At 42.9% G+C, this 20,221-nt stretch overlaps 1 long non-coding RNA gene and 1 pseudogene across 1 annotated transcript; one reads left to right on the top strand and one right to left on the bottom strand.

Moving 5' to 3' along the window:
• Positions 1 to 1,575: 1,575 nt before the first annotated feature.
• Positions 1,576 to 2,538, bottom strand: LOC148119096 (protein tyrosine phosphatase type IVA 2 pseudogene; annotated as a pseudogene).
• A 2,832-nt stretch (positions 2,539 to 5,370) lies between these two features.
• Positions 5,371 to 19,830, top strand: LOC146890733 (uncharacterized). Its single transcript, XR_015735438.1, has 4 exons — positions 5,371 to 5,486; positions 10,213 to 10,278; positions 12,302 to 12,407; positions 14,519 to 19,830. It is a non-coding gene; the product is annotated as an uncharacterized LOC146890733 (long non-coding RNA).
• Positions 19,831 to 20,221: the final 391 nt, after the last annotated feature.

Below are 20,221 nucleotides of genomic sequence, written 5' to 3'. Positions count from 1 at the left end.
TGACAGTACAAAGGGGCAAGCGTCTGGTTCTCTTTGTTCATATGTAACCTGATCATAGCCCGAGATTTCATTTCTAAGAATCAACCTACCTGGGAGGGGCAGTCTGCATTTGACATCAAGGGAAGACATTTGTGTAGTAAGTCTTACAGCACTTGTCCCTGGAGCTCTAAGGACCCAACCTGCACCACTGCATCAAGGTTGTGGGAAGCTGCCAATCCACATCCCTGACCCCAAGAATTATGTGAAGCTCATCAAAAGATGGCAAACTTGGGAGAACTCCTATCTTCTTTTAGGAGACAGATCAGATGACCAACCACATACATACACATGACGCCTGCCCCAGAGACATCCGCATTCTACACACAATCCCAAACATGCATGCAAGTTTACATGCATAAACCTCTATACCTCCAACACATCCAATGGCATCTCTGCCCCCAGCAAAACTAGCATGGTGGCTCAGACACTCATACTATTGCAAGCTAGTCTCTTCTGAAGAAGGCAGGAAAGAAGATGGCAGTGGGCCTCTGGCTTCAGGACACTGAGAGCTGTCATGAGCAGGACAGCTGTGTGCAGGGCTGTCTCCATTTAAGAAATGTTGCATCTTCTCAGGGGACACTGCATTCCTGGTTTACAGTGAGACATCATAGGTCTCAGCATTAGCAACTTTCTCCAGAGGACATAGTCAGGGACTCAAGGAGGTTACTCTGAAACCATATGCTGTCATCTGAGTCAGCTAATAGTGGCGGACACTTGTTTGGCCTTTGCACCCAGAAATACTATACATTCCTCTGAACAAGAAAAAGCACAAGAGAGTGACCAAGGTGGGTACCAGAAAAGTCTGTCAATGGTCCCTGAGTGACCAGGGATGAGTGGAGTAGACAACCCAGTGACAGGATGACAAGATTTCTCAGCACAATGGCTGAGACATATTTTTTGAGACAGAATCTCATTTTGTAATGCAAACTGGCCTGGAATTCACTGTGTAGACCAGGCTAGCCTGGAATCTACTATGTAGCCAAGGCTGTCCTGGAATTTACTATGTGACCCAGGCCATGTAGTGGCTTTCTTGAAGCTGTTTATTCATTTCATCTTCAAGGACTTCAATCATCTTCCTAAACGTGGTTTTAAGGCATTTTTCTGTGCTTCACCTATGTTGGAATATTCAGGGCTGCTGTGGTAGGATAGCTGGGCTCTAGTGGAGACATATTGCCTTGTCTGTTATTGATTGTGAGTTTTTTTTCTTTCTGGTTTTTCTCAGACATCTGTTTTGAAAAAAAAAATAAAAAAACAAAAAGGATTTTGAAATCATTCAATCCTGGCATAAATCAAACTCCAAAACTAGGAACAAAATCATCTTTCACTAAATTAATCTCTTTTCCTTTTCTTTGTTTTTTCTTTTCTTAAACGTTTTATTTGTGTTGTAGAGAGATTTCTTTACCATTTGTTTTCTTTTCAATCATTAGAAACTGAGAACTGAATCCATCACTGCTTTGTTAACACAGATAGATTCCAGATTCACATTTCCACTTACCAAGAGTTCTCTCTAATGCCACGATCCAGACAGCCTTCCTCTACTTCTACTGAACACAGCAATGCCCATTGATCTCTGAAGAATAATCACACATTAGATTAGTATTTCTCCAAGTAAAGCGGCTCTTTGGAATTGAATGTTCCCCTTCTTCTTTGTCTTATAAACTGAATGGCATCTCCACACTGCATCCCACATCAATGCAAGCGCCAGTAGCACAGGGCCCTTCCCAACCCTGCCACACAAAGCACTGCAGCACAGGAACCTGACTCTTCACCAAACTTGGCTTTATCAGGTTTAGCCCGTCATCTACTGTTTGATTAACTGGCAGAGCACCATCATCAAATGGTCAATCTAGAGCATGGATTCCTCCTTTTCACCTGCAGCTTTATCATAGGTAGCACCACAAACTCGAACCAAAGTTGTCACTCCGTACTTCTGAAGTTCCTGTGAACTCGTTGAGAGTAGGATTGGTGGGGTTGGGAGTTATCAGAAAGCACGTGTTCTCGTAAGAGATCTCCACAGAGGCTGGACGTTCATTGGGGCAAATAAAAAGTGTGAGCGCGTGTGTGAGTGTAGTAGGGAAAATGGAGTGGGGGGGGGCTTCAATAAATCTTGAAATGTTTCTCAGCAGGAAACTTTTAAAACGACCATAAAATACCTATTATTGATCAATATGTTCTCTATCAACTTGTTTACTCCTTACAAAGCTTCTCTCTTCTCACAGGCAGAAGTATTCAGAATCTACTTCAATCCAAAATCAACTTGGGTCTTAACTTCAATCCAAAATCAACTTGGGTCTTAATGTCTGCAGATGGATAGTTTTAGCATCAAAAAAATATCAAACAACATACAAAATTTAAGCAGCCTTTAAACTACATTTAGCTCCTAGTGAGATAAATTAAAAGAGTTAAACTTTTGTTTACTTGATTCTTAATTTTACTGGAGTCATTAAAAAATTTTGCTTGCTAGTTAAAAAAAAAAAAACCTACCACTTCTGAGGCCATTCTCAGAGTCCAAAGTCTTCAAAGAAATGTTAGCTATGACACATCTATCTGCCGAGCTCACTTGTCAGCAAAAATGCTGTGCTGAGCCTGAGAGAAGTCTGTCGTAATACTCGGAATTACCATGAATGTACAAAATATATTTCAACAAAAAACGCTGGCAAGGTGGGGACTGGGCATAGAAGGCCGAAGGAGGCTGGAGCGCCGAGGCCCCTCTCTCTCAGTCACCATAGCGGCACTGCAGCAGTGCATGTCCACGAGTCCACCTTGCTGCTCTACTGCCTCTGCATCCCAATAAGGCCATTGCCAGTTGGCATCGCCTCGCGCCCTTCCCAGCAGCCACTGCCGCTCCAGCCGCTCCTAGATGAAAACCGTTACCACACGGACGATCGCACCGCCACCACCCTTGATTCTGTTCTTATGCTGCCAACTAGGTATCAGGTTTTGGGACGATTTCTGAGTTTGTCTGGGTTCCATGGGTGTTTTGTTCCTTGGTTTCTCTTTCCTCAATATATTTTCTGAGTGTGGTGGGTGTGTGTTGTCTGTTTTACTGATCTGCTTGACTTGTGTGTTAAAGGGGCAGGTGTGGGGGGATGCTTGCTGGTGTTAATCCACAGGAGGTGTGGACAGTGGGGAAGGAAAAGCTGCAGCTTGTGTTCTGTTGCAGTGCAAACGGGGAGCCCGAGAACTGGACAGAGTGTAGCAAACGAACAGCGCACTATTTTGGGTGCTGGGATTATAAGCACCTACCTGGTGGTCACCACTCCTCCTAGCATCCCTCTGCCCCATGAACCACTCAGTGCACCTCTGATGTTCCTGCTCTGTTGCAGGTTATGGGAGACTGAGAAGAGCAGATGATGATGTGGATCCCAGGTTCATGTGGGAGATGCTCTTCTCAGACCTCTGCCTTCGGGTTTCCAGCGCTCATCTGAGTCCATGTGAAGCAGCTCCAGGTGACTGTGTGTGAACACTTAGTTCCCAGCTTGTGGCTCTGTTTGGGAGGTTATGGATCTTTTGAGAGATGGAACCTTGCTGAAGTCACTGGTCCTGAGATTGGCGATTTTATTTTCGCAGTTGCTGATCCCTGCCTCTGTGTTCCCACTCCCACTCCACCCCAAGATATCTCAGTATGAATGCAGTATGTTCAGCCAATTTTTTTCTACCATAATACTACTATTTCTTTCTGTAACATGATTATTTAAAAACCCAGAGACAGATATTGGAGGTTAACTTGAATTTTTTTATTTTTTACCTGCCTTTTCTGAGTCATTTGCATTAACATAGAATGCAGGGGCTCCAGTTATTGGTGTGTCCCATACAATGTGAGGAAGGATCCAGTCAGTTCTCTTTAAAAGTCAAATTCAGTCATGTTTGGAATAGCTGTTGTTAATCTCTCCCAAAAAAATTACTACAAGCTCATAGCCAGGGTTCACTTTCTTCCCATAATTTGTTAATTTCTTCATTATCAAATGATATTACAATCTCTGATGGGTCTATTGCTGAAAATTGATGGAGTCTCAATTTTTCTTTCCTAATTAATCCAGAGACCTTTTCCACATAAGTTTTTTAAATTTTTATTCAGTTTATGTGGCAAAAAGATTCATTCTAAGATAATATCTTCCTTCTGTTTTAAAACTTCTGTAGGGTAAATTTTGCAGGGTAATATTGCCAGAATGCAGTTAAGACTCAGATCCATGCTAGATGGTGGTGGCACGTGTCTTTAATCCCCGCACTCAGGAAGCAGAAGCAGGTAGATATCTGTGAGTTTGAGGCCAGCCTAGTCTACAAGAGCTAGTTCCAGGACAGGCTCCAAAACTACAGAGACTCCCTTTATCAAAAATAGAATAAAGAATAATAACCACATGATCCACATGTTCCTCCTATAATTTCTCTTGAATTGATATCTTTTAGCAGGTTTAGAATTATTATCAGTAGACATGGTGAAGGCAAATTTTTCTCTGTCTGTAAAGGTATAGTGAAAAAAAAATCTTTTAAATCAATAACTATAATTGGCCATCCTTTAGGCAATAGGGAAGGCAATGGAATTCCAAATTATAGAGAGCCCATTGGCTGAATCACCTTATTAAGAGCTATTAGGTCTCTTACCATTCTTCATTTTCCACATTTCTTTTTAAAACAAATACAGAAAAAATCAAAGGGATGGTAAAGAGTTAAATATGCTCAGTATCTAGTTGCACCTGTACCAGTTATTCTAAAGCCTGCAGTTTCCCTTTTGTTACAGGCCATTACTTCATGCTTCTTAGTTAACCATTTTAAAGGTAAAGCCTTTGACACTTGTGAGAGTTTGTCTGTCGCTGTTCTGTGTTTTTGTACAGCCTAAATAGTCAGTGACTGTTTTTTATGATAGCTTATAACATCCTTTTCAGACATATGAGTCGGTTTATTGTCCACTTCTGTGACTGCAGGAATGTTAATGTAGGTATTCTGTTATTGTAACAGATCATGACCCCATAGATTCACTTTTCTATATTAGCCATATATGGTCTCAGCATTCCTCTTTGTTCTTTTTACCCTATGCATTCAACTCATTTCTTGTTTTGTTTTACCTGAGGTAGGGTTCCAATTCCTAGGAGGTGAACATTTACCTCTTGAAGAGGCCAATTTGTGCGCCAAGATTCTGGGGTAATAAAAGCCACATCTGAACCTGTCTCCAATAATCATTTAATTAAAATATTCTATATTTTTACTCTCACTTTTGTCCTTTGATCATTTATAGAAGTCCGCCCAAATATATGTATTCTATTTTCCTTTGGAATTTTTGAGTCATCATCTATGGTTATACTATCATTGACAGTAGGGTTGTCTTTTTTACAACAGGCACTGGATTTTCTAATTATCCTGGGGAGGTGTGTCCTCCACAGTGACTGAGAATGACTGGACCACTATTGATCTGGGGGCCGGTGAGAGTTTCCCCAAGGAGTCTTCCAATGGTAATGGGTTGCCTTGTTTATATCTTTTTGGATCTACATTCCTTGGTTCATTGTTGGCATTTTTAGCATCTTCTGCATAACCCAGAAGGTTGGGCCATTTCCAGAAGAAGCATTTCTAGGAATGCCTTGACTACAATTCCTTCTCAGATAGCCCATTCTACCACAATTAAAACAGTTGCTATTTTGAAGTCTCTTAATACATTTTCAAATTGCCTCTCCTACCCTCAATGTTAGAGCCAAAGAACTCAATGTTGACTATGTGTAGGATCCATTACTCCATTGGTACTGATCTGACCTTTGAGGGCCCAATTATCTTTTTACATTCTAAACTATCATTTTCTAAGCCAGAAATTCAATGAGTACTTATCTGGATTCTGGATCTGCTACCCCTGTTTGTACAGCTTTAGTTACTATTTGCAAAAAGACAGTGAATTGTCTTTTTGGAACTTGTGTAACCTTAGTATATATTCAGTTCTTTTTCCTGGTTCCTGTCTCCTGTCCCAGGCATTCAAGGCTGCTATATGGAATAGGGACAAATTGTGTTCAGTGTATAGAGCTTGACTATCTGGATCTGCATAATAGCCCTCACCAAGAATTTGATCTTGGGAGATCTCAAAACCTCTGATTCTACCTTGATGTTCAAGGTACTAGGCTTCCTCCCTCTAGTAACTCTTCTTCCACAGGTATGAACTATGATCTAGTAAAGCTGACACTCACTGAAGCCTGTCTATTGGAGTAGCTTATTTCTTGAAGCCCATGTCTTTTCAACTGCCTCACATATGGTGAATACATGCCATAAGATACCACTGATTGGTTAATATCTTTTAGATCTTTCATACATATAGGGTCCTATTTACATTCTATATATCCATTTGAGTATTTACTATTTGCTGATTTTTCAGAAATAATAACAGGCTAAGTAGCTAAAACTCTTGGTAAGTCATGTCTGACTCTGAGAGGTACTGGCAATGTTAAGTCTTCCATTTCTTTTTCAAGCCCTCTAACACATTCATAAAGCCTTTTGTGAAGTCCTTGTCTTATGCTTCAGCTGTATTGCATTTCTTACAGTCTGATTTAGTAAGGTTGTTGGTCTTTAGTGGAGACATATTGTCCTAGCTGCAACTAGTTTTATGCTGCTGTTAAGGCATCTGTTTAGATATCTGTTCTGATATCTGGCCATGTCTTTGCTGGGCAAGGGCTGTGTTCCTTGATTTCTGTTGCTCTTTTGATATTTAAAATATTATGAAGGCTCTGGGTTGCCTGGTAGGGAATTCTTCTAAGATTGTGCCAGGTATGGCCACTGGCAGTTCCAAGCAGAATGTTTTTCTAAATATTGAGAAACTGACACTGAGGAATTGAAGTGGGCTAGAAGGGAAGTCTGATCATGTCCACAGAAGGGTGGAAAACAGGGCATTCCACCAGGATCTGCTGAGTCTCCTGGGAATGGTAACAGAGAGGAAAGAGAAGATACTAAAGATCTGGGGATGAGACTGTGGGATTTAATTTGGAGGACAGGAGGGAGACTATAGATCTGAAGCTCTTCAACCAGTTTTTGTGGCAAAAGGGTTCTCAGGGAATGCCTTTGGGAGTTAGAGACTGATGGAATGAGGGGTGAGCAATATAAAAATTCTTTTTTAATTGATTTTTATTTACATTTTTCTCTGCTGTCCTCCCTGTCTCTCCCTTTCACCCTTCAATCTTCCCCCAAAGTCCCCATGTTCCCAATTTACTCAAGAGATCTATCTTTTTCTACTTCCCATTTAGGTTAGATTTGTATAAGTCTCTTAGTGTCCTCATTGTTGTCTAAGTTCTCTGGGATTGTGTTTTGTAGGATGGTTTATTTTTGCTTTATGTTTAAAAACCACCTATGAGTGAGTCCATGTGATAATTGTCTTTCTGTCTCTGGGTTACCTCACTCAAAATAATTTTTTCTACCTCCATCCATTTTCCTGCAAAATTCAAGATCTCATTATTTTTTTCTGCTATGTAGTACTCCGTTATGCAAATGTACCTCGTTTTCCTTGTTCATTCATCAGCTGAGGGGCTTTTAGGTTGTTTCCAGGTTCTGGCTATATCAAACAACGTTCCAATGAACATAGTTGAGCACATATTCTTGTGGTACGATTGAGCATCCTATGGATATATACCTAAAAGTGGTGTTACTGGGTCTTGAGGAAGGTTGTTTCCTAATTTTCTGAGAAATGAGCAATATAAAAATTCTTAATAAATTTTTAGCAAATAGAATTGAGATCCATAAAAAGCCAACCTCAAAAGGTCACGTTATGTGATTTCATTTCCAAAACGACAAAATTATAGAGGCACAGAGGAAATTAGTGTTTGCCAGGGACAAGGCATGTGGTAATGCTGGTTGGAAGGAGGAGTGTGAACTTCTCGGGGATGAAATTACTTGAGTCCTGACTAACTTTCCCCCAGATCTATACTTGTGATAAGTGCTATAAAGTTCTTGATGTCATGTGCCCATGTATTTTCTAGATTTCAAGCTGTTTTATAGGCTTGGAAGAGGTGACCATTAGTATAAACCGGGGAAAGGACACACTAAGTCCAGATGGTCCTTGCAGCTTTCTATGTATCTTTTTATGATATCTTTCTATATCATTTTATGAATATGATTTCAAGAAAATCTCAGGTAGTTGCTAGGATCTGCAGTCATTACCTCCTGTTACTAAATCAGAACACTGCACCAAGATACCCAAAGAGCCATCCATTGCTTAGCTTTTCAACTCAGTCTTTTTCCTGTCACTCTTTCACCTGTTTACCACCAATAGGTGCGTTGCCTCTGGTAATGGCATTGTAGAGGGGATTATCTTAGATTCTCTAGAGTAGCTCTATTTCTCTTGCAAAAGTGCTCATGGATTCAAGTCAGAATTCTCGTGGCTGGGTTTGGAGCCTGCAGCTCTAGTTTGGCATGTGACAAAAGGCTAGTGTCATTGGCTGGAAAGCAGATAGAAGCTGAGGGTGACATAGGTGGAGAGCAGAGTATTTTCAGTCTATGTGCACATGACTGTCATAAAAACAAAGGCAAATTTCTATGCAAAATTGTAGACAAAATCAGACTATTTTTTTCTTTTAAAAGTCTGTGTATTTTATGTTTTATTTATGAGTGTTTTCCTGCATGTATGTCTGGAGAGATGGCTCATTGGTTAAGAGCACTTCCTGCTCTTCCAAAGGTCCTGAGTTCAATTTCCAGCAACCACATGGTGGCTCACAACCATCTGTAATGAGATCTGATGCCCTATTGTGGAAGAGACCTAGTCAGAGGTCCTCATCAACACAGAGCGTTAAACCCAATATGGACAAGGTTAACAGAACAGCCATAGATAGCCTTGCCAGGGCATAAATTTCATTCATTCATTCATTCATGTCTGTGTACCACTTGTGTGAAGTGCCTGAAGAGGTCAGAAAGGATGTTGGAGGTCCTGGAATTGGTGAATCAACATGTGGGTGCTGGGAACTGAACCCAACTTCCCAATTACAACCAGTACATTGTTCCATCTCTCTTGCCACCAAATTCACAGTATTTGTACATGATTCATACACCTTAGAGTTTGTCCACACATACAAGATTCTAGGGAGTCTCAGTGAGGTTCATAAGATATAGGTTCCTTTATGTTAAGGCAAGTACAGCATTTTCCAGACTGACAGATAACTCTGCAGGTAAAGCATTTGCCTTGCAAGAAATTGGAGGACATGAGTTCAAATCACTCTAACTCATATAAAACTGGACACAGTAGGGTTTGCCTATAATTTCAGGGCTCCTATTGTGAGAAAGAGAGAAATGGAGACAGGAAACTCCTCAGAAACTTGAGGGTCAGCTAATTTACAGAAGCACACAACAAAAAGACCTTTGATTAAGCAATGTGGAAAGTGAGTGACTGAAGGAGCCCTCTGACCTTCTCGTGAGCACTGTGGCACACTTGGACCCCTTCCCTCCATGCACATGCCTTTTCCTATGAGCACACACACACACACACACACACACTCAGTTGATGGCACCAAAGGCTTACCAGCTGAGGTTGTCTTTTGGCTTACACACACAATGGCACATGTGAACCTGAACATATACACAAACACACACACACAACTATATACATGAACATATGCATACATGTGCATATACACAAGGGGTCTGGAGAGATGACTCAGATGATAAGGACACTAGCTTCTCTTCCAGAGGAGCCCAGGTTGGATCTCATATCCCATGTTGGTTTGTTCATACCTGCACACACATCCTCTACTTCTGAAGTTCACAATACTCATTTCTGGGAATGGCTCAGCAAAGGTTGAGCCAAGAACTGTCAATACTAAATCCAAGGTCAAAGAGCTGTATTCGTAAAAACACTAGCATTTATTTATTTAGGTTTTTAAAAAAGATTTACTTACTAATGTATTTTATGTATATGGATGCTTTTTATGTATATACATCTGCACACTAGGACAGGGTATTAAACAGTTGTGAGCAACCACATGGGTGCTGGAAATTGAACTCAGGACCTTTAGAAGAGCAGCAAGTACTGTTAACCTCGGAGCTATATCTCAAGTGGTAAAACTAGCATTTAATTAGATTCATAAAAATAACTTATCAATAGGTGTACAGCTTGCATTCATTTCTAATATGTGTCACTACATAACTGAATTCACAAGTCAGCTTTCTAATAAAGAGTGCCCAGGAATTTGTATCTCAAAATATTTATTCTCTCTTTTGCAGTTTTAGACTCAACAGAAACCAGAGAAAGACAGAAGAACAATGCTGAAACACAGAACCTGGAGACAGGTGAGCAGAAATAAATGAGTAAAATAGCTCTGGGCAATCGCTTAGAGCTCCCGTTGTTCCCACTTGATCATAGGGAGGGCAAGGAGGGGGGACTCGGGGTTTATTCCCAGCAGTCTTCACAACAGCCTTAGAAGGCCACAGGCTGAGGGATGGGGCAGGAAAGAGTCAGCTGGAAGAGAAGTTAGACAGCTGGAATTGAAGCAGGACAACTGAAGGAGGACCCAGAAGCTTCTGTATTTTCTTGTTAACTTCTGAGCAGCAGTGGGGGAGGGGAACAAACACCTGCACTAGCCATACTGGACTGGAGAGAAATTCCAACTTCACCTTCAGGCACATCCAGGAAGTCATAGCCCCTGCTGGCCTCCTCTCCTTCTCTTTTCCATACTTCTTGATCTATCTCCCCACATTTCCCCTATCTGTTCTGCCTGACCACCAGCGCCACCTGTCCCTTCTTCTGCACAGCTATGGGCCATTCAGCTCTTTATTAGATCAATCAGGTGATTTAGACAGGCAAAGTAACACAACTTCACGGAGTTAAACAAATGCAAAATAAATGAATGAAGCACATCTTTGCATCATTAAACAAATGTTCCTCAACATAAACAAAAGTAACCCATCTTAAAATAATATTCTACAACAGGATCTCAGGTCTCAAAGAGCCAGTGTTCCTCAGTTTGTAGGAACTGACCCATTGACTGAAGCCAAATAAGCAGTAGACAATTGTGCCAGCACCCAGAGCATTCCTGCAAACCCCATCATGCACCAGGGCTCAATGCTCCTAAATGATACCGCCCTCTGAATCACTCCAGTTTGGAAAAGTACCTTGGAAGTCTTTATACTCTCATATTCTGACACTATTTTTTGTCAAGTTTGAAGGGTATGTGTGCCTGCATGTGTGTGTGTGTACCTACATGTGTGTATGTGTGTGTACCTGCATGTGTGTGTGTGTTTGTGTGTGTGCGTGCATACGCACCTGCATCTGTGTGTGTATATATGTGTGTGTGTGTGCCTGCACACACGGCAGGGGCACTTGTTACCTTTCTCCTTGCTGTGACAAAATGCCAGAGGGAGAAACCTGAGGAAGGAAGTTTGGTTCAGCTCACAGTTCAAGGCTGCAGTTAAATCTATTTGAGTGACAAATATTTACAATGTACGAAAGGCTTATTCCACAGCAGACAAGAGCTTCAGTCAGATGGTCACATTGCATCTGTTGTTAGAGTCAGAGACATGGATGCAGGTCCTCCAATCTCCTCTCCTTTAGACTCAGTTCAGGTCTCCAGCTCATGGACTGCTGCCACAGACATTAACAGTGGGTTTTACCTGTCAATCAACCCAATATAGAACTCCCTCACAAGCACACCCAGAGGCTTGTCTACTCAGTGATTCTAAAGAAGATAAACCAGGGAGGTCAAGGAACAGCCTTGCTTATTTCTCATTCCCTTGCCACCTTATTTTTGAGACAGGGTTTTCATTAAGCCTGGATTTCGTTGATTTGTCTAAACTTGCTGGCTGGTGAGCTGCAGGGAGTTACCTGTTTCCACTCCTAGTGTCGGGGTTACAGATGCACACCTCCACGCCTGGGATTTACAAGGATGCTGGGGTAGAATTTTGGGCCTCATGGTTATCCTGCAAGAGTTCCTATTCACTGAGCCACATCTTCAAAATACACTTCAGTTTCAGATGACGTACAGTCTTGGTTAGCATTTCTATTGCTCTGATGGAACACCATGATCACAGTAACTATGAGAGGTAAGGATTTGTTTGATTTACACTTCCACCTTGTGATTCATCACTGAAGAAAGTCAGAACAGGGATTCAGGCAGGGCAGTATCTGGGCAGGAACTGATGCAGAGGCATAGAAGGGGGCAGCTTACTGGTTTGCTCCTTATAGCATGCTCAGTTTGCTTTATCATGGAACCCAGAACCACCAGCCCAGGGCGGTATCACCCACAACCGGCTAATAGCCTCCTATGAAATTTAATTTAAAAATACCTTAAATCTTACAGAGATTTCCTCTTTTCAGGTAACTCTAGCTTATATCACGTTGACATAAAAGTATCCAGCACACCTACTAAGCAGAGGCTAAACCTTCAGAGTCCCTGGAAATCATTCTAATGGGGATATTGAGGGTAAGTGAGGGGTAGTCAAAAGGTTAACTACAGAAAGGATTGCAATTAGAGATTTGAAGACACACACACACACATGCACAAACACACACACACACACACACACACACACACACACACATACACACACAGAACCCTGTGTTGCTTCATCACAGACAGGTTGATAGAGGCAGGTATTGAGAAGATGAGGCTTTGACATCTGTGGTTAGAATACAGGAATGTGTGTTTGTCTAGAAGGACACAGTGGGTCCCACCCGTCCCAGCCTTCACTGTGCCACTCTGACCACAGCCCTGGACGCAGAACGCAGCCACAGTGCATATGCAGCTGCACAGATACACAGACAGCTCATGTGCTCGATCTCTTTTCAGGTAACAGCTCACTACGCTGCTGCCTTACACTGAATGAGAGGCCCATGCACTCAGAAACCTGCAGAACCTTGTTAAGGACATCTATAGGTTGCATCTTTAGACAGAGACACCCCAAGTTCCTTAACTTGTGGGAACACTGAGAACTCTACCTGTTACTATTGGCCATGTGCACTGGAGCACAGTGGATTTCTCTGGCCATAGCCATGGGGAAGAAGTGGCCAGACTCACTCTGCTCCACGGCTTCCTCACCGCATTGAACTCATTGGTGTGAGGAATGAAGGAGGAGTCCATCATCTCTTCTCTAATCACCCTCTCACATTGGCATATTGTGTGTCCCTTCCTGTTGCAACTTGGATATGAATATCACATTTTTTTCCTATGTTACTTCCCAGTGAAACTACAGAATACATACTCTTCTCTCCATGCCTCTGTGTCAAGGAGACTGCAATTGTCCTCTTGGGTTGCCCTGGGTGTCTCTGTGGATACAGAAAAGTTGTCTGTGTAGGGACTGGTGTAGCCATTGGTAACATTTTTCTTGATGGGAAACAGATTCAGCAACCACACTTGGGAAGACCCAACAATCTAGTAGAGGAACCCCTTTCTGGTGCAGACACGGACATCTATAAGACAGTCAGGAGGCGTTCCCTGGAGACTGTGTCTAGACTGTCCTACCTCATACTACCCCTAGCCTCATGGATAAGTCACAGTTGGTCCCAAGTGCTCAGTTGTACAGGGTGAGGGTCCTGATGCTATTAGGAACCCCACAGCCAAAAGAGGAGATGAAGAGCTGTAGCCCAGAGGAGCAGAAACTCAAAACACACCCACACAGTGCTCACAGAACACCACAGAGATGAGAGATACTTCCTGGCTCTCTTCCAGGCACTGGACCAAGATGTTGTATGAAGTCCTTACAATAATGTAGTCTAATATGTACACAATTACTACAGGAGGGTATACTGTATGTGCAGGCCGTCCCAGGGATCCTTAACAACCTTGGGGAAAGGCAAGGCAATTCTCAAAGCATAACCAAGGCTGCAGTTGCATGTTGCATGCACGATTAAACCTGCACCAACTGCACTGAGAACCATAAATGCATCCTGCATCCCCTGCCGTCCTGTGACAACCTGTCCCCTCATTTCCACATCAGATGCACTTACATTCATAGCATTTATACAAGTTCTGACACAATAATGACTCTTACCCACAGTGGGTAGAAATTTAATACCAGCTGGTCAAAAGTGGGGTCTTTGGGCCTGCAAGGGTCCATTCACAATCAGATTCAAGGTTACTCTTTCTACTTTCTCAATGATTCTCCCAGATTCTCAAGTCTATAAGATGGGAGCTTTGGTACTGTGGTTATTTTCTCTGGCGTGGACATGAATGCTGCCATCTGGAGACACAGAAGTTGTTCTGACCGAAAAAGAAAATTCTCACAAGACCATGCATTTTTCACTTTCTCTTGAGGAGGAAGGAGAGACCCACAAAGCCCTCTTTCTCTGAGGTCATATATATGGCGAACAGCTGCTGGGGTTTCAGAGTGGGACATCTTCAGAGGTGTAACTGCCTTCATGGCACCTGGCGAAACTTACTGTAGCTGCCTGTGCATCCTCCTCGCTCTCATAAATAACCCCAGGAATCTCCTGTTTCACCACTCTGACCTGGGTGGAGCCTGTCTTTGGTCTGTCACGGGCTACTCTCTACCGTAGGCATTTATTTAACATCCCTCCCTCAATTTTTCCTTCTAGGGATTCAGTTTCTCTACCAGAAGATCCTGCTTCTGTATCTACTACCGAAAATGGGGAGAACTGTCTCTTTCTCTGAGTTAGAAGCGTTGTGGAGGGATGCTGATTGGCCTGCCCAGACTGCCCAACTTTCTGGAGAATTTTCAGATTACTAGGACTTCAGGACATGTCTCCAGTCCCGTGGATGGATCTTTCCTGGGGTAATCAGTGCCACCATGATTTTGTGGGTAATGATTTCTCAAGCTAATAGGCAGAACTGGGAAGTATTGGTTCTCAACCTGGCTGGATGTGTGTCTAGGATGGGTAGCATACACTTGTGCTTTTGTAGGGGAATTTCCAGAGGGTTGGCATGTCGTACAGTGACTGGAGTCAACATACCCTGATTGTTAATGGTGACATCCATAGGGCTGGAAGCCCAGAGAGGAGATGAGGGGAAGAGGAAGACTTGGGTGTGTAAACCCCTTCTTTAAGGAACTTTCCCAGTGTTGTAGCAATCATGAAAGGACATCATCCCAACTCCTTTTTCTTTCAATGGGAACTCACTTCAAGGGAGATTCTATGTATCCAACGGAGTAGAACTGTTGAGGCATCCAGCTTCCACACTGGCCATGTCTGTTGTCAATGCTGGGCTATGCAAGCCCTTCTGTTAACCTTTTCCCTGTCCAATAAATGTTCAGGGCCAGTGAGATGGATTACCAGGTAAAGATGCTTGTCATCAATCCTGATGTTCTGGGTTTGATCTCCAGAACGTACATTCACACAATAGCAAAATACTAATAAGAATTAAACTATTTTCTTAAATATAAATAGCAAGAAAGATAAGTAAATCTCCTTCCATGCACAACTCTTCTTCTGGAGAACACTGACAAGTACGAGGACCAACTGTGAATGGTTAATTGGCTTGGAAAACTGAAATTGATAGAGGCTGTCTAGATATTCCTGGGATGCATTAGCTACGAAAAAAACTTGTCCACATCTTGTTCATAGATGGGTATTGGAGATGATGCAGAAACTGGGTAGAAATGGCAAACCACATTCTCACACCTTCCCCTGAGTCGCATTGCATATGGAGGCAACAAGCAAAATATAAGCTCACATTGGCAGAATGAAGTTTCCTGATTACATGTTTCCTCTTCTTGTCTCTACTTCTACCTTCTTAGTGGTGTTTGCGTGTGTGCCTGTGTATGTTTGTGTATGTCTGTGTATGTCTGTACATGTATGAAAGAAAAACAGAGACAGAGACACAGAGAGAGACAAATATAGAGAGAAGGTGCGTGTGTAGAATATATGTGAGTACAGGCAGAGCTATGTGTGTCACAGCACACATGTGGAAATCAGAGGACCCCTTTGTGTGTTGTTCCTCCACCTGTTGGAGACAGGGTTGCATGGCCACTGTATATACAGGCTAGTGGTCTGTGATCTGCTGTGACTGTCCTGTTTCTACCTCCCATCTTGCTGTAGGAGTCCTGGGATCAGAGATGCGCAAACCAAAGATTCTGACATTTCGTTCATTTTGGGGACTTGCACGCAGGTCTACAAGCTTTCATAGAAGCAGAAAGCAAGTTGGTGATAGAATCTGCTATTGAAGTAGCCATCTTATAAACTTAGAAGAAAGAGACAAAATTATGAGCTGCAGATTACGGATATCAGGTGTTTCTTTTAGAATTTTGTTATGAAGAAAAACAATTCCTCCACACCCCCTTCTTTCAACCAATAAAGTCAGATATCTGGTAGTCACATCCCCAATACTCTTACTGGTGAAATACTGCAGACACTCGAGACACCTTTAGCTGTAGATCCAGTCTCAAAGGCAGTAGAACCTGTTTCACAGAGTCCCGGATCAGCAGTGTTGTGGTGTCCATCCATTCTGCCACCCGAAGATGAAGACTATATTATTCTGCTGCCCCCAGGAGCCTCACAATTAGAGACTAAAATTTAGGCCATGGTTGAACAAAGATGTCTTTCATGTTTGATTGCCTAATGGTTTGATTTATCTGGATTGCTTTTTATTCCATCCTCAACTGAGCTCAGGAATGGCTGATGCCATTTTTTTCCTTTTCTTGGGAGATGAGTTCATTAAGTGTATCTTCATTGATGTTGTGTGTTTTAGCATAGTCATCCTGGCCCATTGAAATTTATTCCTTTTATTTTCATCACAGTTCTGATTTCATAAACCTCCAATTTCTACCAGAGATTTTATCAAATGAAAAGTACGGGTAGTTCTTAAACCATGTGTGGTCACAAAGGACACCTCTCGGGTAGCTAGAAAAGAAAACTGAGATAACTGTGGCCTAAATTGAAACTCTCCTGCTCATGGCAGAGCTACAAGCACATGGCAGAGCCTCTAGTCTCCTCAAGTATGTATTGTTGCTGCCAAAGTTAAGGCCTGGGTCACACATGGCAGGAGAGAATTGACGATTATTTATTCTGTGAACTCCATACATGTGAAATTAAAATCCTAAAAAAGAAGAAAGAAATTTTAAGTGTTCTCTGGGCAGAAAGGTTTGGGTCAGTCTCCCAGTGGAGTTGGTGTGAACAGCATGCCAATTTAATTGGCCCTCTGTCCCTGTGACTGGTGTCCTGTGAATGCTTCCATCTTAAGTAGGAGGCTGGCCTACACCCACATCTGTTAACTGCCCTTCTTTTCCTGTCCATTGCTTTGCCTTAACTCTCAATGTCTCTGGTTCTAAAGAAATTAATTTCATCTTCAGCCTGCATGGTCATATGACTCAAGCCAGGCCATTCAGAGCATCACATTACCTAGAATACAGTGATTGGCTCAACAGTAGCCACGTAACTAATCTGGATAATTGGAGCTGAAGATACTCAGTAATAAGACTTATTGTAAGGTTGACTGGGACTAAATATCCTCTTCTCATAGGTGGTCTGGGAGGACACATTGAGCTGATGTTTCCTGGGCTCTTACTGAACCAGGACATGTCTGAGATGGTGAGCTCCTGAGAGCCTCCTGTGAACAGAGGTCACAAAAGAAAATATAGAGGAAGGGGAAAAGAAGGAGGGAGAAAATTTGAAGGAAAATTGAGCCACGATCAACCTGTGTTGGTGGTGACCCTGCAGGGACACCTCTTGTGGGAGGGAGCAAGAAGGCCTGGGGTCAGGCACATAGACTCTGGACGTCAGGTGACTACCAAAGGCCAACTCCTTTACTAAGGGTATGGCCAGGGCTCTCATATCCCATCAAAGGGTTCCATTGACTCAGGTGGCCAACTCTGTTGTACTTTCCTTCATTCATTGGCATCTCTGGTCAGGTTTCTCTCTGTCAGAAGTCTCTGGATATAGCAGCAGCCCTTAGGTTGGCTCAGGGGGAAGTTCCTGCCATGCATGCTCATGTTGGTTCATTTTGGCAGGGTAACTGAGGCTTGGGGAGGCTGGCCGAAGTTTCTCTTGCAGGTCTGAACCAGGAGCTTCTCTCTTTTTGAGATATTCATTAAATTTGTCTGTGTAAAGCTTTCAAAGCTACAAATGAGTGTCTAATAATTAAATGAAAAATTATCAACAGAGGGGGAAATCATATATGCTCTACTTTCTCTATTTACATTGAACTCACTTGAGTATTTCTAAGGTATACTAATGAAAACAGTTTCTTAGAGATAAATAAAAACTAAACTGCACACTTTGTTCACATTCAATGAGATCCAAGGACGTGGAACTCCTTTCCAATGCTCAGAAGGAATGTCCACATTCTTCATGGGGACATGTGGCACAGGGAGTGCTGTTCTTAGTGTCTCAGACATTTTTCTTTTGCAGACAAATATAAAGGGATGCATGTTCCCCACACATTGTGAGTAGGTTCTTATCAGGTCCAGAGTGAACACAGAGTGGGCACCTGGAATTCTTTTCTATGGGGAGACTTCTATGACTAAGAAAGCTGAACCCTATATGGAAGGTGCTCTTGCCACACTAGAGTAGAACAATGTTAAATACAGTCAGATGAAATTTGTGAATCCTTTTGTGACTGGGCAAAATAATCCAAGGAGGTTGGATTGAAATTGCCGGAACACTGACAACATGGATGGATTAAAAGCATTCTTGCAGTTCTGTCCAGAAGACAGTCTCAAATTAAGTTGGAGAGGATGGAGTGGCCAAGATGATGAGGCATGAGTTATGCATTCTTGTCATTGCAGGTTGTCTAGGAATGTGTTTCAGGCACTGTAGGTACTGGTCCTAACAGCACAACCAAAGATGGGGAGCTAGAGGCTCAGTGGACAGATGTGCCTTCTGTCCAGCTCTGGATCTGGCAAGTAGTGCCTGGGAAGCAGTAAGCTAAGGGAGAAATGGACCGGCACTCAGAACCTGGAGCTGGAGTATGGACACAGGGACCTGTTGCCCTGGGTTGCAGGGCCACAGCCATCTGAGCTTCTGTCCTGGCTCCCTCGTGCAGCAGGCACTCATTACCAGGGCTGGAATTCTCCTAGGCCACTTCCGTTTGCCCACGTGGGGTGGGCAGGCAGCAGCACAATGCTCTGAGTGCACAGGAAATTCACTTCTTCATCAGCTTCCAGCCCCATATGGCCTGGTTCCAGAGGCTGTGGGTACAACCTGGGGCTGCTCCTTGGGCATGTCTTAATCTGTGCATTTTTCCTCTTCAGTGAAGGCTGAGTTCACAAACTCTATGCATTTCCCATTCAGAGGTGGCTCAGGGGTGAAGAAATTATCAGAGAGGCTATCCACTGAATTCACGTTGAATGCATTGTTCCCTGTAGTGGGTTGATGGTGTTGGACGTCAATGAATCTTCTTGGACTTTGTTATCAGACAGGCTATCCACTGAATTCACATTGAATGCATTGTACCCTGTAGCGTGGTTGATGGTGTTGGAGGCCAATGAATCTTCTGAAATTTTTTTAGCAGAGAGTCTATCCAGTGAATTCATGTTGAATGTGTTGTCCCCTGTAGTAGGCTTGATGCTGTTGGTGATCATTGAATCTTCCTCTGGAACTTTGTTTCCAGACTGGCTATCCACTGAATTCACTTAGAATGCATTGTCCCCTGTAGCAGGGTTGATGGTGTTGACAGTCAATGACACTCTTCCTGGAACCCTGTTACCTGAGTAGTGCATCGCCTCTGGGCAGCTGTATATTTGAAGCCTTGCATTGCTTCTGCATATGATCAGCAGAGCCAAACCGCTATGTCTCCTCTTCATGGTGTCAGGGAGGCTACTAGCATCTGCAGGGATGATATTTTGCAGACTGCTCTCCCCAGAGCTCAGTTTGAACTTTATGATGTTTACGGTTGGTGTTAAGTTTTGACTGCTGATGTTTTAGGGATGCTACAACCTGTTTGCAGGTGTAGCCAATGTTACACATCACCTTCACGACCTTGGGGAGGATTTCCTTTTCAGGTGTTATGTGTTCCTCAATATGGCCGAGCCATGGTCATTTGACAAGCCTTCATGATGGAAGCCTGAACCAGATATAAACCGTGAGCAATCTTGCCAAGATGAAATAACAAGGTTTAGTAAGATGATTTGGAATGGGGCACACGGTGGTGGTGATAAGACAGAACATAATTTCAGTGGTGGATTTTTCATAGGGGAAGTGTCCGGTCACCATGGTATAGAGAACAACGCCCAAGCTCCACATGTCATCTGCCATACCGTCGTATGATTTCCTTGTTAGGATCTCTGGGGCCCAATATGGCAAGGAGCTCCAGAGATTCTGCAGCATCTGGCCCTCCAAAAGCTGAGT

The sequence above is a fragment of the Myodes glareolus genome, chromosome 18 (genome assembly GCF_982192425.1).
Source record: "Myodes glareolus chromosome 18, mMyoGla1.1, whole genome shotgun sequence".
Taxonomy (NCBI): domain Eukaryota; kingdom Metazoa; phylum Chordata; class Mammalia; order Rodentia; family Cricetidae; genus Myodes; species Myodes glareolus.
The sequence above is the reverse complement of the archived record's forward strand: the minus strand, read 5'-3'. Positions and strand labels throughout refer to the sequence as shown.